The following is a 22,696-nucleotide window of genomic DNA, read 5'->3' on the forward strand; positions in this document are numbered from 1 at the left end:
GTAGACGAGTGGGCAGTCAGAGAGGAAGCAGATGATGGTCATGCCCTGGAAGGATGTTCTTTGGCAGTTTCTGTAGGGAGCTCTTTCTGGTCTTTGGGAGTGCACGGATAGCTCTGAGGCTGCTGCATCTTTCAAAGGAGGAGTCAGCCTTTGGGACATGTCTGCCTTTCTGGATCCTTCTAGGACTTTCATCGGCTGCAAGCCTCCCTCAACACTTCTACCATTGCTGGAGGCTGTGGCTTGAGCAGAAAAGCACCCAGTGGACTCCGGAATGACGGCTGAGAAAGGACGAGGGGGTTGTCACGAGGCCTGGATGGGCCGGCTTTTCTTAGGGATTGGGGGAGAGAAGAACCTTGAACAAAGGAGCCAATCAGAAACCAGCTTTAAAATGGATAGAGCGCTTCAGGGAAAAGGGAATTAAATAAAGTCTAACAGGGAATGAAGGTGGTGTCTATAGCAGAGACAGCACTGAGAGGGAGAAGAGCCTACGATACCTGTTCCTTTATTTTCCAAATGGATTTAGAACACAGGTTTTGTGCCAGGGACAGGGCCTGTGCGTCCCTCTCTTTTCGTCTTCTACACATTTTCTTCTTTTTTTTGTGAGCAGTTTAAAAATATCACTGTAAATATCTACAGAGCACCTCTCGCCAGCAAATGGAGTTCTAGCAATGGAAGGATTAACGGGCAGCAGTTCAGAACTGGTGCTTGGCGGTCCGATGACCTGCTGTAACCTCAGCCACATCGGTCTACCTCGAGCAGGTAATTTACGCTCTGTGTGCTCTGTTTTGTCCTGTGTAAAATGGAGACAGCATCGTTGTCTTCTTTGCAGAGATATTGGGAGGGTAGAATGAGTTAGTCCATGTGAAACCCCTAACCTAACTTTAGAATGGGGCCCGGCACATAGTTAGTGCTCAATAAATACTATACACGCACACAAACACACACACACACACACACACACACACACACACACACACACAGCTCAAATGTCTCCTTATTGGAGAGGCCTTCCCTGGCCACACTGTATAAAACAATACCCACCTCACGCTCCCCATGCCCCTTTCCCTTTGCCTTCTTTATTGCTCTGCAAAGCATGTATCACCATCTGACCCACTCTGTACTTACTTATTTACTTGTTTGTTGACTTGTCTGTCTCTCTCCCACCCACCCCATGATCTTTATGAATTCAAGGATTCCTGTTAGTTTTATTTAATGCTTTATGCAGAGTCTCTGGAACATGGTATATGCCTAGTAAATATTTGCTGAATGGAAGAGTCTATTTTCTAGAGGACCTTCAGGCTCGATTCCACACACAGAGAGGCAAAGTGACTTGCTTGAGTTCACCCAGCTAGTGGGTGACCAATCTGAGCCAAGAGCCCACATTCTAACTTAAACCATTACCCCCTCCCTGCTTGTAAAAACAAGACAAAACATAACTCAGCACAGAGCCTGCAAAACAGTAAGGACTCCATAAATGTTAAATAAAATTACTAATGACAATATGCCTGCAACAACTGCCCCCTGCCCCCAGGTGCCCTGTTTGATTGTACCCCAGCTTTTGATAGCAGTGCCCGTCTGTGCTCTCAAGGGGAGGAAGCGGCCCCGAGAGGGTTAACCGAGGTGGCACCCAGGCCCGGGGCCAGAGGCAGTCCCCGAATTAAAACGAGGTCATGCCCCTTCCTAGAGGGTTCCGCAATCGAGTGAGGGAACCAGAGTTCGGTATAGGGCATTGCTCTTGTGCGGTGCCCCATTTCCAAACTTGGCAGAAACTTGGCCATTTCCCTTGTAGTTGCCCCTTCAGTTGGTTTTGTTTCCCCTTAACCCCTAATGGGAGCCGTGAGGATCTTGCAGGGCAGGAGATTGTCTCTTTTATCCAGTCCTGGGCCTTGTTGTCCTGAAACCTGAAACAGTAGGTTTCATGGTTCCCTTTTCTTAGATGAGGAGACTGAAGTTCAGAGTGGTTAGTAAATATTGAAGTCAAGGCTCACACCCAGGCCCATTGGATTCCAAATGCCTGTTGGACTCCTCAGATGCTGTTATATTCGTGTTCTGATTCACAGGCAGCCATATATGCTGGGTGCTGTGCCTAATTTTTTTTTCTTGTCTACTCTTAATGGTTTCAAACTGTTTCTCTACAGAAGAGATAGTTGGGAGAAGATGCTCTGTCTCATTATCTCAACTAGCCATGAGGGAAAGAGCCGGAGCCTTGGATCAGCACTGCCTTGGATTTACATCCAAGCCTGGCCTCTTAGTTGCTGTGTGATCTGTCCAGTTGTCTGAGCCTTGGTTTCCATATCTGTAAAATGGAGCAGATACCCTACCTGGAGGGGCCACTGTGAGGGTTTAAGATGCTAAATATAAAATATCAAGCATGACTTCTAACTAAATCATCAAGTGGTGACTATTTACTATTACTACTGCTATTGTTATTAATTACGATGATTGTATTTTAGTACATATTGCTATACTTAAATATTACTTCTTTGTTTGCCCTACTTTGGTTGTGTCCCTCCTGAGGGTGCAAACCAAGCACACAATTCTTGGTATGTGATTGGCATATACTTAAGGTATGGTACGTGAATGAATGGATGAATGAACGAACAAATGGGCCAGTGGTTTGGTGGGGCCACTCTGGGCCAGTTTGGGGACGTGTTCTCTGGAGTCTTATCCTTTCATGTCAGATTCAGGGCTAGGACAACGGTATGGTTGTTCCATTGTTCCCAGATAACATTTCCTATCTTAACGTCTCTGCCAGAGCAGCCCTTCCACCCACCCGGCCCTCCTGCCCCCTGCGCTATCACTGACCCCCACTCGGACTTCCTTGCAGGCCTGTTATGGACAGCCCCGAAGAAAGCTTTCATGTAGCAGACACTGCTTTTGTGGACCCCCTTCCCCCAACTGAAAAAAAAAAAAATAATAAAAGGGCCATTTCTTGCTCTTAACCTTTCATTTGGCAGTGAGGACATAGAAAACATGTTAAATACAGATACATTGTATTTGCAGGGCCCTTCCCAGTGTGACCTACGTCTTCCTCCTTGCATATCACAAAACTTGATCAGATTGGTAAGTCGGTTCTTATCCCTTTACAGTTGAAGAAACTGAGAAGCAAAAAGTGTGTGAATTGTTGGTCACATAGCTGGTTGGTGAGGAGCTAGGACTAGGATCCAATGATTTTCCATAGTGGTTACCCACATGCTATATTTATTGGTGCTCTATGCCTTTACATACTTCCGGAAAAGTTTTGCAAGATACATTTCACTTTTAATGATCCAGGCACTTTCAAGTCTGTTAGCTCACTGTGACTTCTCAGCTGCCCTGGAAGGTAGAGTAAGTGGAGACATGAGAATACCCATGGAATTATTACAGAAGCCTGGATATGGAAGCCTGAGAGCTGAAGTGACTTGCTTCTGGAGATTACACAGCACAGGAGTGACAGAACTTTCTCCTTTTGCCACGTTTCCTTTCCCTGTTGGACTCGGCTCATTTGTTCGCAAACTTAGCTGAATGTTGTAATCAATTGGGGATTTTTAAAAACACTGATGCTGGATCCCACACTGAAAGATTCTGATTTAACTAGTCTTGAGTGGGGCCTGGGCATTAGCATTTATAAATCTCCCTGGGTGATTCTGTTGTGTAGTAAAGTTTGGGAACCTACCTGTCTTAGATCATCCCTGGTTGCAGAGATGTTAGAAGTTCATGAGAAATCTGCTGGCAGTCCAGAAACTCTACTTCAGACAGTACTTTCAGCCCTTGTAAGCAAACCTTGACTTAAATCTGCTCACCTCTGTTCAGATTCATGGGAGCTCATGTTTCAGAGAGCTGAAAGAAGAAGCCAAGGGAGGGTGGAGATGGCACCAGTAATAATAGCTGTCATATGCCATGCCCTACTGACTGTAAGCACTGCTCAAGCACTTTACATGTGTTAACTCGTCTAATCCACAAGCTACACAACAGCTCTAGGAAGCCTCTGCTGATTGTACCCCCATTTCACAGATGAGAAAACTGTGCATAGAATAGATAAGTACTTCCCAAGATCTCACAGATGGTAAGTAACAGAGCTGGAACTTAAACACAGGGAGCCTGTCTCTCATGGCTACCCTTTTAAGCACTAAGTCTGTTGCCTTGCAAGATGATCTGGAGATGGTGATATACTGGTTTCCACATGGCTGAGAATTTGCTCTCACTGGTTTAACCTACATGGTGATGTTGAAACATAGCTCTGATCCATCACTTTACTATTCAACAGCCTCTATGGCTACCCATTACATCTTTAGAGAGAAAGTCAAACTCCTTAACACATTATATAAGGGATGCACTTCCTAGCCTGGCCACTTGCAAACCATTCTTTCACATTCCATGTTTTACACATATTCTTAATACTGCCTGTAAGTCCCCTCTCCTTTCTCTGCCTGGTGACCACCTGTTCTTTAATACCTAGCTCAAATATCTTCTTCTCTAACTTACCCAGGAAGAGTCAGTGATGCCTTCCTCTTTGTTACGGAAGCTCTTGGACCCTATGTCTGTGATCACATGGATCATAATCTTTGTTCTCAGACCCCTCCAGTGGACCATGAGTTTCTTGCAGAGGAGGCTATGTCTAACTCATGTTTGTTCTCCTCCCTTCATTGTCCATTGAATCATCTTCAATGGATGACCCACCTCTCACAGGTAGGAGGACCACATTTGCCTCCCATTGCAGTCTACTTTGTTTCAGCCACAGAGACACCCTCTCTTTATCTTCTGAATATCCAAGGGCTTTCTGGTTGTGACCAACGCCTTCCTTTAAGGTGTTTTGGGCTTCAAGTGGCATAATTTGCTGTGTTTTCCTAGGCTGGGCTGTGGTTTGGTGGCATCCTGAGCTCCACTGGAGACTTGCATCGCTCCAGCCTTGGCTGTGCACACTCTTGACTATTTCAAGACCCAGAAGAAAAGAGAAAAAGAAAGAAACTGGCCAGCTTTGGGAAGAGCCTTGTGACGTGAGTTTGGTGGCTTGCTTCATGTGCGGCTTGGTTCATGGACTAAACCATCGTCGGCTGGAGGACGAGGGGCAGGGAGAGTAGTTTATTCAACCAGAAGTGAAGTATTTTCATCTTGTTGTGTGCATTTAGGGAAATGGCAGCAGTTACTTACTAAGGAGTAGATGCCCGAAACTGGTAAGATCCTTTTAGGGGAGCCCCACCAGGGGTGCAGAAGGTGCAGGAGCTATTAGCTTATAAAGGGCAGTGTTGTCAGGGCTTTGCTACTGCTGCAGTGAAGAGGGAAAGAAAAGTCACATTCAAAAATGTTTGATGAATTCAAGGAATTTATCCTGCAGAAATACAAGCACAGGTACAAAAAGTATGATATGATCTTCATCTCTACATTGTTTGAAATAGCAAAAGACGAGACATAATCTGAATGGTCATCAGTTAGGGGCTATTTACTTTAAATCCTGATACATCTATAAAATAGGATACTATATAGAAGTTACAAAGAACTAGTGGCTTTTTGGACTGAAATATAGCTACCCAGGAGCTATATTAATGATCAAAAAGCCAACCTTAATCAAGTCAATGAGAAAAAATAAGCAAGGTGTAGACCAGGGTGCAGAGTGTGCTGATAGCTACTGTAAAGGCAGCCAGCACTCCCATGTGCTTCCTCCCCAGGAGCACCCAACACACTCTGCTGTCCCTGCCCCATCCTGACCTGCATGTCCAGGAGACAGGCTGTGCCATGAAGGGTGGGACCTGGTCTGTCCGTTTGCAGCGGTATTGCTAGTGCCAGGTTCAGAGCACATAACAGGCTTTCCATCAGTATTTGTGAAAGAAGGAGGAAGCAAGGAAGGGAGGGAGGGAGGGAGGGAGGAAGAAAGAGAGATGGTGTTTTCTTTCTGCTGTTTCCCTCCACCTGCTACTCCTTGAATACCTGAGACTGAAATGGGGGCCTTGGTCCCTTCTCCCTCTCCTAGCTGCTGCCTCTGGACTCCCCTCCTCTCCCTAGAGATGCCACGTGCTGCACGGCTTCCTCACTGTGACCCCAGCTTCATAGAAAGAAGAGGACTGGGCGAAGCTTGAAGTGGAACTCTTAAGGATATAATGTGTAGCTGACATTGTCAGTTAAGTGGGGCAGATCTGACCTACTTGATTAGTTTAGTCGTCTGAGTCACGCAGACACAGCAGCTGTGATCAGACCCTGTTTTGAACAGCCCAGTGGTGAGTCAGATCTGTTGGGGTTCAAGTCCAGGCTCTGGAGTGGCTGGCTATAAGACCTTGGCCACAATACTTAACTCTGCTGAATCTTAATTTCTTGATCTGTGAAAGGAGGCCAAAAATGCTTCTCTTGAGGTTGTAGTAAGGATTAAATGTGATAATGTAAGTGAAAGTGCCCTTTGAAGAAAGACAGAGGTGAAAGTGCTTATTGTGCAGGGAGTGAAGTGAGAAGACACGGACACCCCCCCCCCTCCACCTCCCCATTATTCTCAGGTGCCTCCTTCCCGGGAAGAAATCCCAAATCCAAGTCAGAATAGGTTATAATTCAGCTCTTACTCTTTTATTCCGTTTGCTTCTCTTAGCCGCCCAGGGCTTTCAGCTTAAGCAAATAAATTATCCTGCTCAGCCAGGCTCTGTGTTTTGTAGCCAGCCATATGTTTGAGCTTGATAGAGATTCTTATCAGGTTGGTTGATATTACCCAGCAAGGGATGACATTTCTTATCAGAGGCCCTGAGGAATCAGAGATAGGAGGCCTTGCTTTTCACCGGCCACCAGGCCTCATTGTGCAGGGCCTGGCAGGGAGGGCCCGGGGTGGGCAGCTTGGGCTGTAGTGGGCATCAGTGGGCATCAGCTGGCCCTCATCTCTTCAGACGGCCTTGCCCATAGCCTGCCTCATCAGAAGCGGGCTGTTTTGAGATTGTTGCTCTATGGAACTGCTGGTCGAGACAGGGCAAGGAAGCATGAATGAGGAAGGAAGGAGGGAACGTGATGATGTTGGAGCAGCTGCCGTCAGTGATGAGAGCCTTTGTGGGCAGGGGCTTTGCCCTTAGACAGAGGGGCAGGCTGCCCCCTGCTGCAGAGCCAAGGCCTGGGGATTCTGTCCTAGGGCTCTGAGGGGTGGGGCCTGGGGACCGCTGGGCGGCCAGAGTGGTGGGGTGCTGGGTAGCTTCCAGTGGCCCTCCAGATCCACTCCCCACCTTCTCTGCCCTGCTCTGTGCCCTGGAGCTGACCCACGTGGATGCAGCAACAAAGTGGAGGCAAGGCAGGGCTCCTGGACCCCAGGCTTCTCTTTGCAGGTGCTGGTCAATGGGAGGGCAGGACGGGAGTGAAGGCAGAGTGTTTATTCTCCGATGTCCTCCCTGCTGGGTCCCTAACTGATATAGGTCAGGTCTACACAGAGGGCCCTGGGTTTGAATCCTGATTCAGGCATGCACTTGCTGTGTGATGTTAGGAAATTCATCTAACCTTGTTTCTTCATCTATAATAATGGGCGGGGGTGACACCATTTTCCCTGACATCATCACCTACTTCTGGCTTTCGGTCATCTCTGTGCCTCTCCTTTGTCCTGAGGTGTGGGTGGAAGGGGCACTGTTGTTCCCTGCCCCCCACCTCAAGGGGTCAAAGGTCCCTGCAGATGAGGGCTCCACAGTGGGGCAGAGGAGATCCGAGTTGACCCCATGCTTTGGGGTCTGCAACTTCGGTTGGGAGCACACACTCGCGGCTCTTCCCCACCTGACTTTTGGGAAGCCCTGTCCCGTCTAGCCCTGTTCTCAAGAATCTTGCTGTCATCAGAAAGGGAAGGGGAAGTGACTTCTCCCTCTCGCTAGACCCATTCCAGCCTGCAGTCTCTGCCTCTGCTTCCTTCTTTGCTGCCTTCTGTCTCCCCTCGTGGCTCTCGGCCCCAGGCTTCGTGCCGGCTTGTGGATCCACTACTCACTGCGTTTTCCTGCTCTTCCCATCTCCTCCTGATGACCGAACCCAACTGTTGAAAGCACAGCTCTGACCGTATCCCTCTGCAGCTTAGAAACAGTCAAGAGCTCCCTGTTACCTCCAGGCTTGAAGGCTGACTTCTGAGCATGGCTTCTAAGAGCTACCTCAACACCACCCCAGCCAGTAACTCCCGCCTGATTGCCTCCGAACCTCTTGTGTGGGGTTTAAGTCCTGGTAAGCAAGGCTTGTCCCTGTCCTTTAAGCCTTTCTTGCTTGACTTTTGTGTTTTGATCCCATCATTTCTCTTGGCTTGAATAACTGAGGGCTACGTGGGCTCAGGGGTCAGACAGTGCTGAGTCCCAGCCTGAATTGCTGGCTTTGTGAACGGGGACAAGTGACTGAACTGCTCTGAGTCGCAGGGTTCTCATGGGTGCAGTGGGCTAGAAGCTTCTGCCTCCTGGGTTCTTGTGAGAATCCCCCGTCTAAGGGTCTGGCTGGTGCCTGGCTCATGGCAGGTACTGGGGTCAGGGGTGGGGTGTCCTCCCTCTGCCTCCCATCATCTGCACCTCTGATTATCCAAATCCCACCATCCTCAAATCCCATTCAATGATTTGCTTTGCTTCTGGGTTCTTCTACCTGGAAGCCATCATCTCCTGTTGGAAAAACTCCACGTTACTCGTATCTGATCATGAATGGACCTCGTCTTTTCCCACTTGTGACTGCCTCTCTCTGACTGCCTAGTGTGGTGTGAAACCTTCAGGGCATCACCCCTTGACTTTGGTCTTGGCCATGTGACTTGCTTTGGCCATGGGATGTTCCTGTGCAGGGGATGGACACTTGTGAGTGGGATTGGGCTTGCCTTGCATTGCCTCTCATCGTGGCAACATAACCTTTTTTTTTTTTTTTTTTTTTTTAATCTTCATTTTATTGAGATATATTCACATACCACGCAGTCATACAAAACAAATCGTACTTTCGATTGTTTACAGTACCATTACATAGTGGTACATTCATCACCCAAATCAATCCCTGACACCTTCATTAGCACACACACAAAAATAACAAGAATAATAATTAGAGTGAAAAAGAGCAATTGAAGTAAAAAAGAACACTGGGTACCTTTGTCTGTTTGTTTCCTTCCCCTATTTTTCTACTCATCCATCCATAAACTAGACAAAGTGGAGTGTGGTCCTTATGGCTTTCCCAATCCCATTGTCACCCCTCATAAGCTACATTTTTATACAACTGTCTTCGAGATTCATGGGTTCTGGGTTGTAGTTTGATATTTCAGGTATCCACCACCAGCTACCCCAATTCTTTAGAACCTAAAAAGGGTTGTCTAAAGTGTGCGTAAGAGTGCCCACCAGAGTGACCTCTCGGCTCCTTTTGGAATTTCTCTGCCACTGAAGCTTATTTCATTTCCTTTCACATCCCCCTTTTGGTCAAGAAGATGTTCTCCGTCCCACGATGCCAGGTCTACATTCCTCCCCGGGAGTCATATTCCACGTTGCCAGGGAGATTCACTCCCCTGGGTGTCTGATCCCACGTAGGGGGGAGGGCAGTGATTTCACCTTTCAAGTTGGCTTAGCTAGAGAGACAGGGCCACATCTGAGCAACAAAGAGGCATTCGGGAGGAGGCTCTTAGGCACAGCCATAGGGAGGCCTAGCCTCTCCTTTGCAGCAACCATCTTCCCAAGGGTAAAACCTGTGGTAGAGGGCTCAACCCATCAAACCACCAGTTCCCTATGTCTGTGGTCAGGCAACATAACCTTTTGTAGCCTCCGATTCTCAGAGGATGAGAGATATGGCTCAGACCTTAGACCCACCCTGCCTAGGTCAACTGATATGCAACATTCTTGTAGCCATAATGGGTAAGACACCGTATCACAGAGTTACTATAAGGATTAAGTTGGTTCATGTATTACTTTTCCTATTGCTGTAACAAATTAGCACAGACTCAGTGCTCAGAAAGGACTGTGTCCTCTTTCTGGAGGCTTTGGGGAGAACCCATTGACTCACCTTTTCCAGCTTCTTGAGGCTTCTATATTTCTTGGCTCATGGTTGTCTTCCTCTGTCTTTAAAACCAGCAACATAGCATCTCTCTGTTCCTTTCTTCCACATTCCCTTTTTCCTCTCACCAACTCTCACTTTTGCCTCCCTCTTCCATTTTTAAGGACCCTCCCAAACAACCTCCTTAATCTAAGGTCAGCTGATTAGCAACCTTAATTTCACCTACAACCTTACTTCCCTTTTGCCACGTAACGTGTGCCAGTTTGGATATATTACGTCCCCCAAGAAAAAGCCATGATCTTTTAATCCAATCTTGTGGGATATTGGGATTAGGTCGTTTCCATGGCAATGTGACTCACCCAACTGTGAGTGACACCTTTGGTTAGGGTGTGACCTCTGATTGAATGTTTCCATGGAGGTGTGGCCCCACCTATTCAGTGTGGGCCTTGATTAGTTCACTGGAGTCTTATAAAGGGGCTCACAAACAGAAGGACTTTAGAGGAGCTGCAGCTGAGAGACATTTTGAAGATGGCCATTGAAAGCTGATATTTTGAGAACGCCGTTTTGAAAAACAACCTGGGAGCAAGCAGACACCAGCCACATGCCTTCCCAGCTAAAGAGGTTTTCCAGATGCCAATGGCCTTTATCCAGTGAAGATACCCTATTGTTGATGCCTTACCTTGGACACCTAATGGCCTTAAGACTGCAACTTTGTAACCAAATAAACCCCCTTTATAAAAGCCAATCCATTGCTGGTATTTTGCATAATGGCAGCATTAGCAAACCGGGACATAATCCAACATAGTCACAGGTTCCAAGAGCAAAGATGTGGTCATCTTGAGGGACCATTGTGCATTTAGAACAGGGCCTCGCATGCACTAAATACTGTACCCGTATTGGTATTCTTATTAGCCTTTGCTTCTCCAACCTGTGAGATGAGAATGAGATATCTGTGCAGACTCCTCTGAAGGGCTTTGTTTTACTGGAAATATTGCCCCAGGAGACATATTCTTTCCCTTGTCCCTAAATGGAGACAGGAAGGGAATGATGTAAGTTTCCTAGCTGGCTTTGGAGCAGACCAGAGGTCCTTTAGGCTGATGATAATGCTCCTGATTAATGATCACAGTGAGTCTGCCCATTGTTCTCCCTGCCAGTCGGTGCAGCCGCCCCTGCACTGGGGACCGGCTGAGCATCCAGGAGAACTGGGGTGAGGCCAGGCCCGGGCAGCTGGCCTGTATCTCCATGAGCCCAACTGGCCCTGCACTTGCCTTTGACAGGCCCCTCTGATCTTCCTGCATACAATGCATTACAGGGAAAAAGAAACTTCCTGGCCTGATTGACTCCGATTTGAGGGAAACAGCTGGCTTTCATGGGGTCAAGAAAACAAAATCCAGTGAAAGTGATAACCTGTCTCCAGTCTTTTGGAGTTCTGTGTTAGTTGAAGCTGCTGGATGACTGCAAGGGGTGTTCAGAGGTGGTGGGGGAATGTGAATTCCTAAAAAGCTTAGGTTAGAATTCAGTATGGGGAAGAGAGTGAGAATGGGGTTGTATAAACCAGTAGGAGGAAAGAGCCTGGGTTTGGGGCTTTCCATCAGCGAGTTACTGTGTTGTCATGGCTAAGTGGATGACGCACCGTGTCCGTCTCTTCCTTTCCAGTGGCACAGTAGAGTTTGCTGGTCTTTTTCCCCCAGTCAAAAGTAGGTGCTATAGTAATGGCCCGTTCTTTTTTTTTTCTTTTTAATTCAGTTTTATTGAGATATGTTCACATACCACATAGTCATCCACAGTAATACAGTCAACTGTTCACAGTACCATTGTGCCAGTTTGTATATATTACGTCCCCCAAGAAAAAGCCATGATCTTTTAATCCAATCTTGTGGGATATTGGGATTAGGTTGTTTCCATGGAGATGTGACCCACCTAACTGTGAGTGACACCTTTGGTTAGGGTGTGACCTCTGATTGAATGTTTCCATGGAGGTGTGTCCCCGTCTATTCAGTGTGGGCCTTGATTAGTTCACTGGAGTCTTATAAAGGGGCTCACAAACAGAAGGACTTCAGAGGAGTTGCAGCTGAGAGACATTTTGAAGACGGCCATTGAAAGCTGATATTTTGGAGAATGCCGTTTTGAAAAACAACCTGGGAGCAAGCAGACACCAGCCACGTGCCTTCCTAGCTAACAGAGGTTTTTCAGATGCCAATGGCCTTTCTCCAGTGAAGGTACCTTGGACACTTAATGGCCTTAAGACTGTAACTTTGTAACCAAATAAACTCCCTTTATAAAAGCCAATCCATTTCTGGTATTTTGCATAATGGCAGCATAAGCAACTGGAACAACCATCATATAGTTATGCATTCATTACCACAATCAATTTTTGAACATCTTCCTTACTCCAAAAAAAAAAAAAATAAATAAAAATAAAAGTAAAAAAGAACACCTAAAGCATTCCATCCCCCCCAACCCATCATATTTTTTCATCTAATTTTTGTCCCCATTTTTCTACTTATCTGTCCATACATTGCATAAAAGGAGTGTGAGCCACAAGGTTTTCACAATCACACAGTCACACCGTGTAAGCTGCATAGTTATACAATCGTCTTCGAGATTCAGGGCTACTGGGTTGCAGTTTGAGAATTTCAGGTATTTCCTTTTAGCTATTCTAATACACTGAAACCTAAAAAGGGATATCTGTATGTTGCATAAGAAGCCCTCCATAGTGACCTCTCAACTCTGTTTGAGATCTCTCAGCCACTGAAACTTTATTTTGTTTCATTTCTCTTCCCCCTTTTGGTCAAGAAGGCATTCTCAATCCCACAATGCCAGGTCCAGGCTTATCCTCCAGAGTCATGTCCTGCATTGAATGGCCTGTTCTTAAGATGCAATTGGAAGGAATCATGAAAAGAGTTCAGTAGTTCTTTGGAGAACACCAAGCCTTCATGGAGAAACTGAGACTCAGAATGGTCAAGTCATGGCAAGTCATGGCCCAAAGTCACACAGCAGAGCTAGGTCCTCGAGGGAACCCTGGTTTCCTAACTCCTTTCCCAGGAGACATTCCACGCCGCCACCCCCAGTTCCTGTCCCCGGCTGACCAAAGCCCTGAGGCTACAGCTGTTCTGCAGGCTCATCCCGCAGGGTCCCCAGCATGGCCAATAACCTCTCGCCGTGTGCTTTGGGCACCCCACTGTTTCATTTGACCGCCTCTGGCCCAGGACTCATTTATTTTGCTAACTGTGTGACCCCTGATGTTGAGTTGTGACTGTGGGCCATAAACATTTTGGCCCTAGTTTGCAGGGGAAAGCATCACAGTGTGAGGGAAATGCAGGCTTTTGAATGAGACAGATTTAGGTCCCAATCGAAGAACTGCCCCTCCTTTGCATAAGTTATTTAATTGCCCTGGGCTTCACTTTCTCTCTGATAAAATGAAAATAACATTAATACCTGTTACATTGAAGACTAGTAAAGACTACACAGGGCAATGAACATAAAACACTTAATACAGTATCTGGCACAGTGCTCAATAAATAATTTAGGCTCTTATAAAATTTGTACTTGGCTGCCAGCCACTTAGGGGCATGTATTAGTTACCTGTTGCTGCACAACAAACTGGCCATAAATGTAGTAGCTTCAAGCAATTTATTTTTCTCACTATTCTGTGGGTTCTCTGGGCTCTGCTGGGTGGCTTTTCTGCTCCTCGTGGACCCGGCTGGGGAGTCACTGGGTGGCTGCATTCAGCGGGGAGCTCTGCTGAGGCCGCGATGACCAAGATGGAGAGACTGGGGTGTCTTGAGCCTCTCTTTCTCCCTCTCCATAGATCCAGTTGTCTAGTCCAAGCTTCTTTACATGTGGTAGCTGGATCTCAGGTGGGGAAAAGTGGAAGCTGTCACATTCTCTAAGGATGATGTGCAGCACTGGCACAGTGTGACAACTGTTCACATTCTATCATCAAAGCATCTCACCAGCCTGGCTCATGGTGGGCAGGCCAGCCGGCTTGTACAGAAAAGGGAGTAATTCTTGGGCAACCATCACTGGACATGGTCCATCCTAGGGCACAAGTTGCTTTTCAAGTTCAGGGCTCTCAGTATCTTCTTGGGTCCATCCATTATCATGTCGTCACTAAGGACAGGACCCCTGGAGACAGCTTGTCTTGTTTCAGGCTTCCCAGTGAGTAGCTGTGTGACCTTAATCTCTCCATGCCTTAATTTCTTCATCAGGGAAAATGGGGATGCTATTAGTAGTATAGTAGATATTGTGCGAAGATGAAGTGAAATATATGCGTGTGCATGTCTAGGCATCCCTGTAGGTAGGTGCCTTCATGTCTATATGTGTGTGTGCAAATGCACGTACACACACGTGCCCGTGTGGCTATGTGAGTCTACAGGTCTATATACATGAGTATACGTATGCATAAGTGTGTATGTGTGTATGGATGTGTACGTGTACATGTGTGTGTGTGTATATATACACATATATATACACACATGCATAGGATTTAGTGTCCAGCTCATAAAGACTTAAGCGTTACCCTGTTTATACATATGTGTGCAGCCTGCAGAGAAGTCCTGACCTGCCTTACCCTGGCCCAGCTCCAGTGTTCTTTCAGAGAATTTTAAAGTTGGGCCTGAGAGCTGGCTTGGCCAAGCTGGGTCTTGAACCAAAGTCCCCTGAGGCCACCTCCTTGTGCTTTTTCCACCACATGAGTGGTTCCCAAGCCTGACCTTGGTCAGGATCAGGAATTTCAGTGGCTCTATGGTAAAATATGGATCATTCCTGGGGTCCCACCCCAGGCCTGCTGAAACCAAGACATTGACCTAAGAATCTGAATATTTAACAAGTTGTTCCCAGGGTGATTTTGATGGGAAGCCAGAGTCTGCAGCTACTGCCCCTGGCAGGTCTCCTGGCTACCTGGGCTGCCTCCAGCAGGGCCTTCTTCACTCTCTGGTTAATTTGGTTTCCTTCCCCATTGTGAGAAAAATCTAACATGTTCTTCTTACGCACAATCACAATCTCAGAGGAGCCAAAACCCAGAGCCGGTGTTATCCTTGGGGTTTCAGTCAAATTTAATGTTCCCACATCATTGGGAAACACATGTTATCCTCGCCTCACCTTTTCAGGCAGAGCTGAGGTCAGGTTTAGTTCTGGTATGGCCAGACCACCCTGGGCCTCCTTCCCTTTCATTACAAGCTGATTCCCTCAAAGTACAGCTTTGGGGTGATGTGCCCCCATTGCTGAGTCCTTTTTATTAAGAAAAAACAGTTGCCGCTCATCGAGTATCTGTGGTGTATACATGTATTACTCTAATTACTACACTGCAGGAAAGATAATATCCTGAAACTAGGGGACAATAAATAATTTATGACAGGTCACAGCACCAGGTTTCATCATCTACCTAACTGGAAAGCTCTTTCTCTTTCCCCTGAACCAGAAGGCAATATTTGTTTTCTGGGCTGTAGGACCTAAATACTTTCCTTTCATGTATGTGAAAATCTTGCAGAGAAATTTTGTCCAGCTTAAAATGTGCAGCTTGTTCTTGGGACAACAAACAAGGCCCAGAGGTCAGAGCAGCTTCCTTGGCACTGGCCGAGCTGGAGAAGGGCACGTCAGGAGCGACCTGGAATCTCGCTGGCCCCTATGCTTTCCTTCCCTGTACTTTGGCATCTGTTGTGATTTAAATTCCTGGTTGTCAGCCCTTGTAGGAAGGGGTTCTGACGTTTGCAAAGCTCTTTCCTAAGCCTTAGCCGATGCTCACAGCCACTGGGAGAACATCCCTGACTTGGGGATGATGGAAACAAAGCTCGACGTGTTGAATAACTGGCCTGGTTTCAAGTCCCCATGACAGTCTTTCTGCAGGTACCTTGAGCCCTTCTAGAGCTGAGCGTGCACGAGGTGTTGTAGGACATGACTGCTCCCTTTGTCATAACCCAGTGGTCTCTTTTGCAAATGGCAAATGGCATCTGCAACAGCAGAGCCCTGAGGCCTTGACCAGACCAACCACGTTCCCCGGGAAACAGGGGCCTGTCTCCTTTGCCTTGATTTCTCCAGCATGTAACCCAAGACCTGGCTTCCCACTGACCCTTCCTATGAATCTACTGGATAAATGAACAATAACGATCCACTTTACCAGTCCACTTTGGGAATATCAAATTCCTATTTGGGTACCAATTTTATTCCATTGCTAGTTACGAAGCTTTGAACCCCTTTTCCAGAAAAATCCCCAATGCTAGGCAAACAAAAGGAAGAAACAAAAACACTTCTGTTATCCGGAGGCAACTACACACATGAACTTGTGTATATGCATCTTTATATAAATAATACTGTAATGCACACGTTATTTTGGAAACAGCTGTTTTACTAAATAGTGTGATAAATATCTTTCACATCCACACATGCATGTCTGCTCCTTCACCATTTGGTTGCTTGGAAACCCAGCTTCACCCCGGTCCGGGTGTATGTGGCAGAGCCCTTCTACGATTTCTAAGTGGCTGAGGCAGGCGCTTTGGATGAATTCAACTCTTTCACTATTGTGCTCAATACTTCAGTGGATATCTTTATTGTTAGATCTTTGCAAATATCTTTTCCTATTTCATTAGGATATATTCCCATAAAATAGACCTGCTGAATTAAGGACTATTTAGGCACCAAGTTCCCCTCCAGGAAGTACAGGCCACCACCAATGTAGGAGACGACCATCTCCTCCAACCCTCCCAGGGACCTAGAACCTAGAATGGGCTTGCTGTTTTCAGCCTCTTCTCTTTGACACTCGGCACAACGCCCGTCATGTGCCTGTTGTCAGCCTTCATGTCCCTTCGTCAGGGGGCCGCCCTCACCCCAGACTGTGTGATGTGCCCCTGTTAGGCATCTGTAACACATATCTCAAAATAATGAAATCACGACTTGTTTGGAGCCAACCTAAGCGTGCCTGCTTTCCTGTTGTGTCTTGGGGCCCAGTGCAGTATTTTCATATAGTTAGAAGCAAGGGCTCACATCAGAAAGAGCTGGCTTTATGATGGCTCCATCACTTACCTGCGTAAGTCTTTGCTTTCCCATCTGTGAAATGGGGGCCATTTGGTTAAATGAAACATGCCCATGAAGGGCGGGATGCAGAGCTTAGCACCTGGTAAAGGCTCTGCCGCCCTTGCCGCAGTGTAGTTAGTGGCTGTCGAGTGCTTCTTATGTGCCAGGGACTGTTCTAAGTGCTTTACACCAGAGGTTGGTGAAATAAATGGTTGTGGAAGGAATGAATGAATCTGATGAACAGATCAGGACTCCAAGAGTTTAGATTTGGGGCCAAATCTGCCCCAACGCCAGTTTTTGTGAATCCCACCAGCTAAGAATGAATTTTACATTTTTAAATGTTTGGAGGAAAAATCTGAAAAGAATATTATTTTGTGATAAATGATAATTATATGAAATTGAAATTTCAGTGTCCATAAATATTTATTGGGGCACAGCCACCCCATTTGTTTTGTGTATTGTCTGTAGCTACTTTCACGCTACAAAGATAATGATAGAGATCTAGATCCTACACGGCCCGCAAAGCCTAAACCATTTACAGTCTGGTCTTTTACAGAAGACGTTTGCTGACCACTGTTACATGAATGAGCTCATCTGAGTCTACATAGAGTAGGCCATTGTCACCATCCCCATTTTACACATGGAGAAGGATGGTGCAGAGAGGTTAAGAAATTGTGACGACACACACAGCGTGTAAGTGATGGAGCTGGGCCTTGGCTCCAAGAGCTGGGGCCTTACCTATTATTGCCATAAGGCAAGTGTGTTGGTCTTTATGGGTGTCTTAGTTTGTCAGGGCTGCAGCGACAAATACCCCACAGTGGCTTCAACAATGGGAATTTTTTGCCTCTTGGTTTTGGAGGCTAGAAGCCCCAAATCAAGGTCTCGAGAGGCTGTGCTTTCTCCTGGACTCTGTGGCATTCTGGTGCTGGCTTGTTGCAGTCCTCAGGGTTCCTTGGCTGGCATCTCTGCTCATCACCTGGCTTCTCTTTCTGCTCGCTTGTCCATGTCTCTGTCTAGATTTCCTCTCCTTGTAAGGACATCGCCAGGTGGATTTGGGCCCACCCTCGTTCAATTTGGCCTCATCCAAATAGGGTCTTTGACCTCCTATTCACAGAGGAGTCTGCACCTTAAATAATAATAGTGTCCTCAGAGGACCTCTTTACAGATCGGTTTACACAGCAATGTGGATTACGACGTGAACGTGCCTTTTTTTGGGGGACAATGATTCAATCCCCAACAATAGGTGAGGGGCCTGTGGTGGGGAGAGGTTGAATCAGGATTCAGCCCCATGTCCATTCTTGGCCTTTCTCTGGTAATGGGTCTTCCCCACAGCTCCAGACTCCTGGAATCACCTGCCAGACACACGGAGGCATTTCGTACGCCCTTAGACAGTGCAGTCACCCTAGAGTAGGGGGACAATATGGCAGAACTAGCTGCCGTAATATGCTTTCTATTAAATGCACATTTAATAAATGGTTGTGGAAGGAATGAATGAATCTGATGAACAGATCAGGACTCCAAGAGTTTAGATTCTAGAGAAAGGGCAAGGTCCCCTGGAAAAAGGTCTCAAGGGAAGTAGACCTTCCTGGACACCAATTTTATACCCAGGTGACATGGGGGTTTAGGAGCCACAATGCCATACACTTCTGCAATTAAATTTCCACTGAAGGAAAACTGCTCTGTCTTTTCGACCTATCATAACCAGCTCTACTTTCATTGACCCTGACTGTTGTTTTTTTAAAGCAGCTTCATTGAAATATAGTTTCTATAACATATAATTCACTAGTATATAGTGTAAAATTCAATAATTTTTAGTATATTCACTGTTACACAACCATCATCACAATCAATTTTAGAGTATTTCAATCACACCTATCAAAACAAAAACAAAAACAAAGACAAACCCATATTCTTTCCCTCCAACTCAAGGTGACAACCACTAATCTGTCTGTATAGATTTACCTATTCTGGATATATATATAAGTGGAATCATATAATGTTTTTCCTTTTGTGACTTGACTTAGCATGATGCTTTACTTAGCATAATGTTTTCAAAGTTTGCCCATCTTTTAGCATGTGTCAGTACTACGTTCCTTTTCATGGCTGGGTAACACTCCTTTGTAGGATAAACCACACTTTGTTTATCCATTCATCTGTTGATGGGCATTTGGGTTGTTTCTCCTTCTTGGCTATTGCGAATAATGCTGCTGTGAACATTTGTGTACAGGTTTTTGCCTGGACGCATATTTTTATTTCTCTTGGATCTGTACCTAGTAGGGTACTTGCTGGGTTGTATGATAACTTTTTGAGGATATGCTGTCCTTTTGAGGAACTGCCAGACTGTTTTCTAAAACACTTACACTATTTTACATTTCCCTTAGATGCTGCCCTTCTTTGCTTATAGTTCATGCTTGTCTTTAAACATATATCATGATTCCACTTACATGAATTTTTTCAAACAGGGAAAAATTAGCTTACTGGTGATAGAGATCAGTACAGTGGTTGCCTCTGGGAGAAGGGCAGAGGTGACTGGGAAGGGGCACGAGGGCACTTCCTGGGTGAGGGACATGTTCTGTGTCCTGGTGTTTGGTTTACCTGTGCACTGACATTTGTCACAATCCATCAAACTGTTCACTTAAAATCTGGGCATTTTACTGTGTGTAAATTATGTCTATATGTATACATATAGGCAGTATATATATTTATATACACACACGCATGCATGAACAAACATGGGTGGAGGGAAAAAAGAAAAACAATCTCACAGAGATTGGACCAGACATACAAGCTCCCAGTGTGTGCATGAGGGTTACTCTGCTCCCTCCAGAACCAGGACCAGGAATCTGCACTGGGAGCCTGGGCTGGCTCTGCGCCACACTGATGTTTATTAAACAGAAACCCATCTACAGCCCACCAAAAATGGATTTTTAATGTGACTGGCCCCAATCTGAGAGGGCCCACAGTTTTGTTCTAAAACAATCATAAAAATGAAACATCAACATCTGTACTATGAAGTAGATGGTTGAGTTCCTAATGGGGAATTGCTTCTTAAAGTCAATTGAATGAAAGATATTGGTTAGAAGAGCATATGTCTGAGAAACTAAGATGGCGGCTAGGTGAGCCAGGGCAAAAAAACACCTCCATGAAAAACACTAGATAAAAACCAGAAAGTGACCCAGAATACCGGTTACAGTGATGCGCCAACTGGACGAGGTCTGCTAGTTCCACAGGGGCCGTATACTTGGTGAAACTGGGAGTCTGCATTCTGAAGCGAGTGAGTAAGCTGGCTGGAAGACCCGCAGCTGTGCGGCGGTCTGCAGAAGCCAGGGTTCGGCGTTTGGAGACCAACTGTCTCTTTAAAAAAAAAAAAAAAAAAGGGAAAAACCCAGGAGCGGCTGCAGCTGCGATAGTGGGAACCACATGGTAAAACACAGCAAGAGGGGGCTAGGCTGGCCTCTCAGTGTCTGGCCTGGAGGATAGTCCGCTGCAGGTACCCTTGGGGCTGGGGGAATGGAGGGGAGAGCCGGAAGCAGAAAGAAAACCCGTGGCTAGCAGCTGGCTCCCTGGAGGGCTGGATAAACTCCTGCCTGGGGCCATGCCCACAGCCCAGAGCTCCACCAGTTGTCCCAGAGCTGGGAAGGAGGAACCGTGCGAGGAGGAGGGGTTGAGATCCCCCATTTGGCCATCTTTGCATCAGGCTGAAAGCGCCCCGGCATGGCCCGGCAGCCTGAGGCTTCCCTTGAGGGATGGTGCGCACTGGTGATGCATGGCATTCCCTCAGCAGAGGTCCTGGAGGATCGCGGCTGGGCAGGGGACCTGCTCAGAGAACCCAGGGACACTACGCCAAGTCTGGTGGTTTGTGGGACAGTGAGAGAGAGGGTCTGGGGCTGAAATGAAATGAAGCCTTATACTCTTGTGGCAGCCTTGAATCTCCAGAAACATGGGGGATTTGAATATTAAAGCTTCTTCCCTGGCCACCCATACACACGCCCCACATTCAGGGTGGACGGCTCCAGCAACACACCCAAACTGAGTTCTCCAACTGAACCCCACAAAAATCATTTCCCCACACACCATGGGGACAAGGTGGACAATTGACTTGAGGGGTACAGGTGACTCACAGATGCCATCTGCTGGTTAGTTAGCGAAGGTGTACACCACCAAACTGTGTTTCTGAAAAATTAGATAGGTATTTTTTTTACAACTTGAAAGAACCCTCTCAAGCAAAGCAAATGCCAAGAGGCCAAAAACAACTGAAAATCTTAACGCATATGATAAAAACAGACGATATGGAGAATCCAACTCCAAATACACAAATCAAGATATCGGAAGAAACATAGTACCTCGCACAATTAATCAAAGAACTACGATCAAGGAATGAAAACATGGCAAAGGATTTAAAGGACATCAAGAAGACCATGGCCCAGGATATAAGTGACATAAAGAAGACCCTAGAAGAGCATAAAGAAGATATTGCAAGAGTAAATAAAAAAATAGAAGATCTTATGGAAATAAAAGAAAGTGTTGGCCAAATTAAAAAGACTCTGGATATTCACAATACAAGACTAGAGGAAAATGAACAACATCTCAGTGTCCTAGAAGTCCACAGAACAGAAAATGAAAGAACAAAAGAAAGAATGGAGAAAAAAATCGAAAAAATCGAAATGGATCTCAGGAATATGATAGATAAAATAAAATGTCCAAACTTAAGACTCATTGGTGTCCCAGAAGGGGAAGAGAAGGGAAAAAGTCTAGAAAGAGTATTCAAAGAAATTGTTGGGGAAAACTTCCCCAACCTTCTACACAATATAAATACACAAAGCATAAATGCCCAGCAAACTCCAAATAGAATAAATCCAAATAACCCCAGTCCGAGACATATTCTGATCAGGCTGTCAAATACTGAAGAGAAGGAGCAAGTTCTGAAAGCAGCAAGACAAAAGCAATTCACCACATACAAAGGAAACAACACAAGACTAAATAGTGACTACTCAGCAGCCACCATGGAGGTGAGAAGGCAGTGGCATGACATATTTAAAATTCTGAGAGAGAAAAATTTCCAACCAAGAATATTTTATCCAGCAAAACTCTCCTTCAAATTTGAGGGAAAGCTTAAATTTTTCACAGACAAACAAATGCTGAGAGACTTTTCCTATAAAAGACCTGCCCTACTTCAGATTCTAAAGGGAGCCCTACCAACAGAGAAACAAAGGAGAAAGAGATATAGAGAATTTTAACAGACATGTATAGTACCTTACATCCCAAATCACCAGGACACTCACTTTTCTCTAGTGATCACAGATCTTTCTCCAGAAGGGACCATAAGCTGGGACATAAAACAAGCCCCAAGAAATTAAAAAAAAAAAAAAATTGAATATACTCAAAGCACATTCTCCAACCACAATGTAATACAAATAGAAGTCAATAATTTTTGAACTGTAACTCCACTATTTACTTCCTACGTGATAAAAATACACAAACTCTAATGACAAATCAGTGGTTTTGAACTCAGTGTAAAATATGTAATTTTAGACAACTACATAAAGGTGGGGGAATGGAGGAGCATAGGAACATAGTTTATATGTCCTATTGAAGTGAAGGTGGTATCAAAGAAAAACAAGATTGATATGGATTTAAGAGGTTAATTTTAAGCCCCACAGTAAACACAAAGAAATTATCAGATAATATAACCATAGAGATGAAAAGTAGAGTTTGGGTTAAAAGAAATGGGGGAAGGGGCAATGGGGAGTTAAGAAATGAGTGTAGGGTTGCTGTT

Source organism: Choloepus didactylus, chromosome 14 (assembly GCF_015220235.1).
Source record: "Choloepus didactylus isolate mChoDid1 chromosome 14, mChoDid1.pri, whole genome shotgun sequence".
Classification (NCBI taxonomy): Eukaryota; Metazoa; Chordata; class Mammalia; order Pilosa; family Megalonychidae; genus Choloepus; species Choloepus didactylus.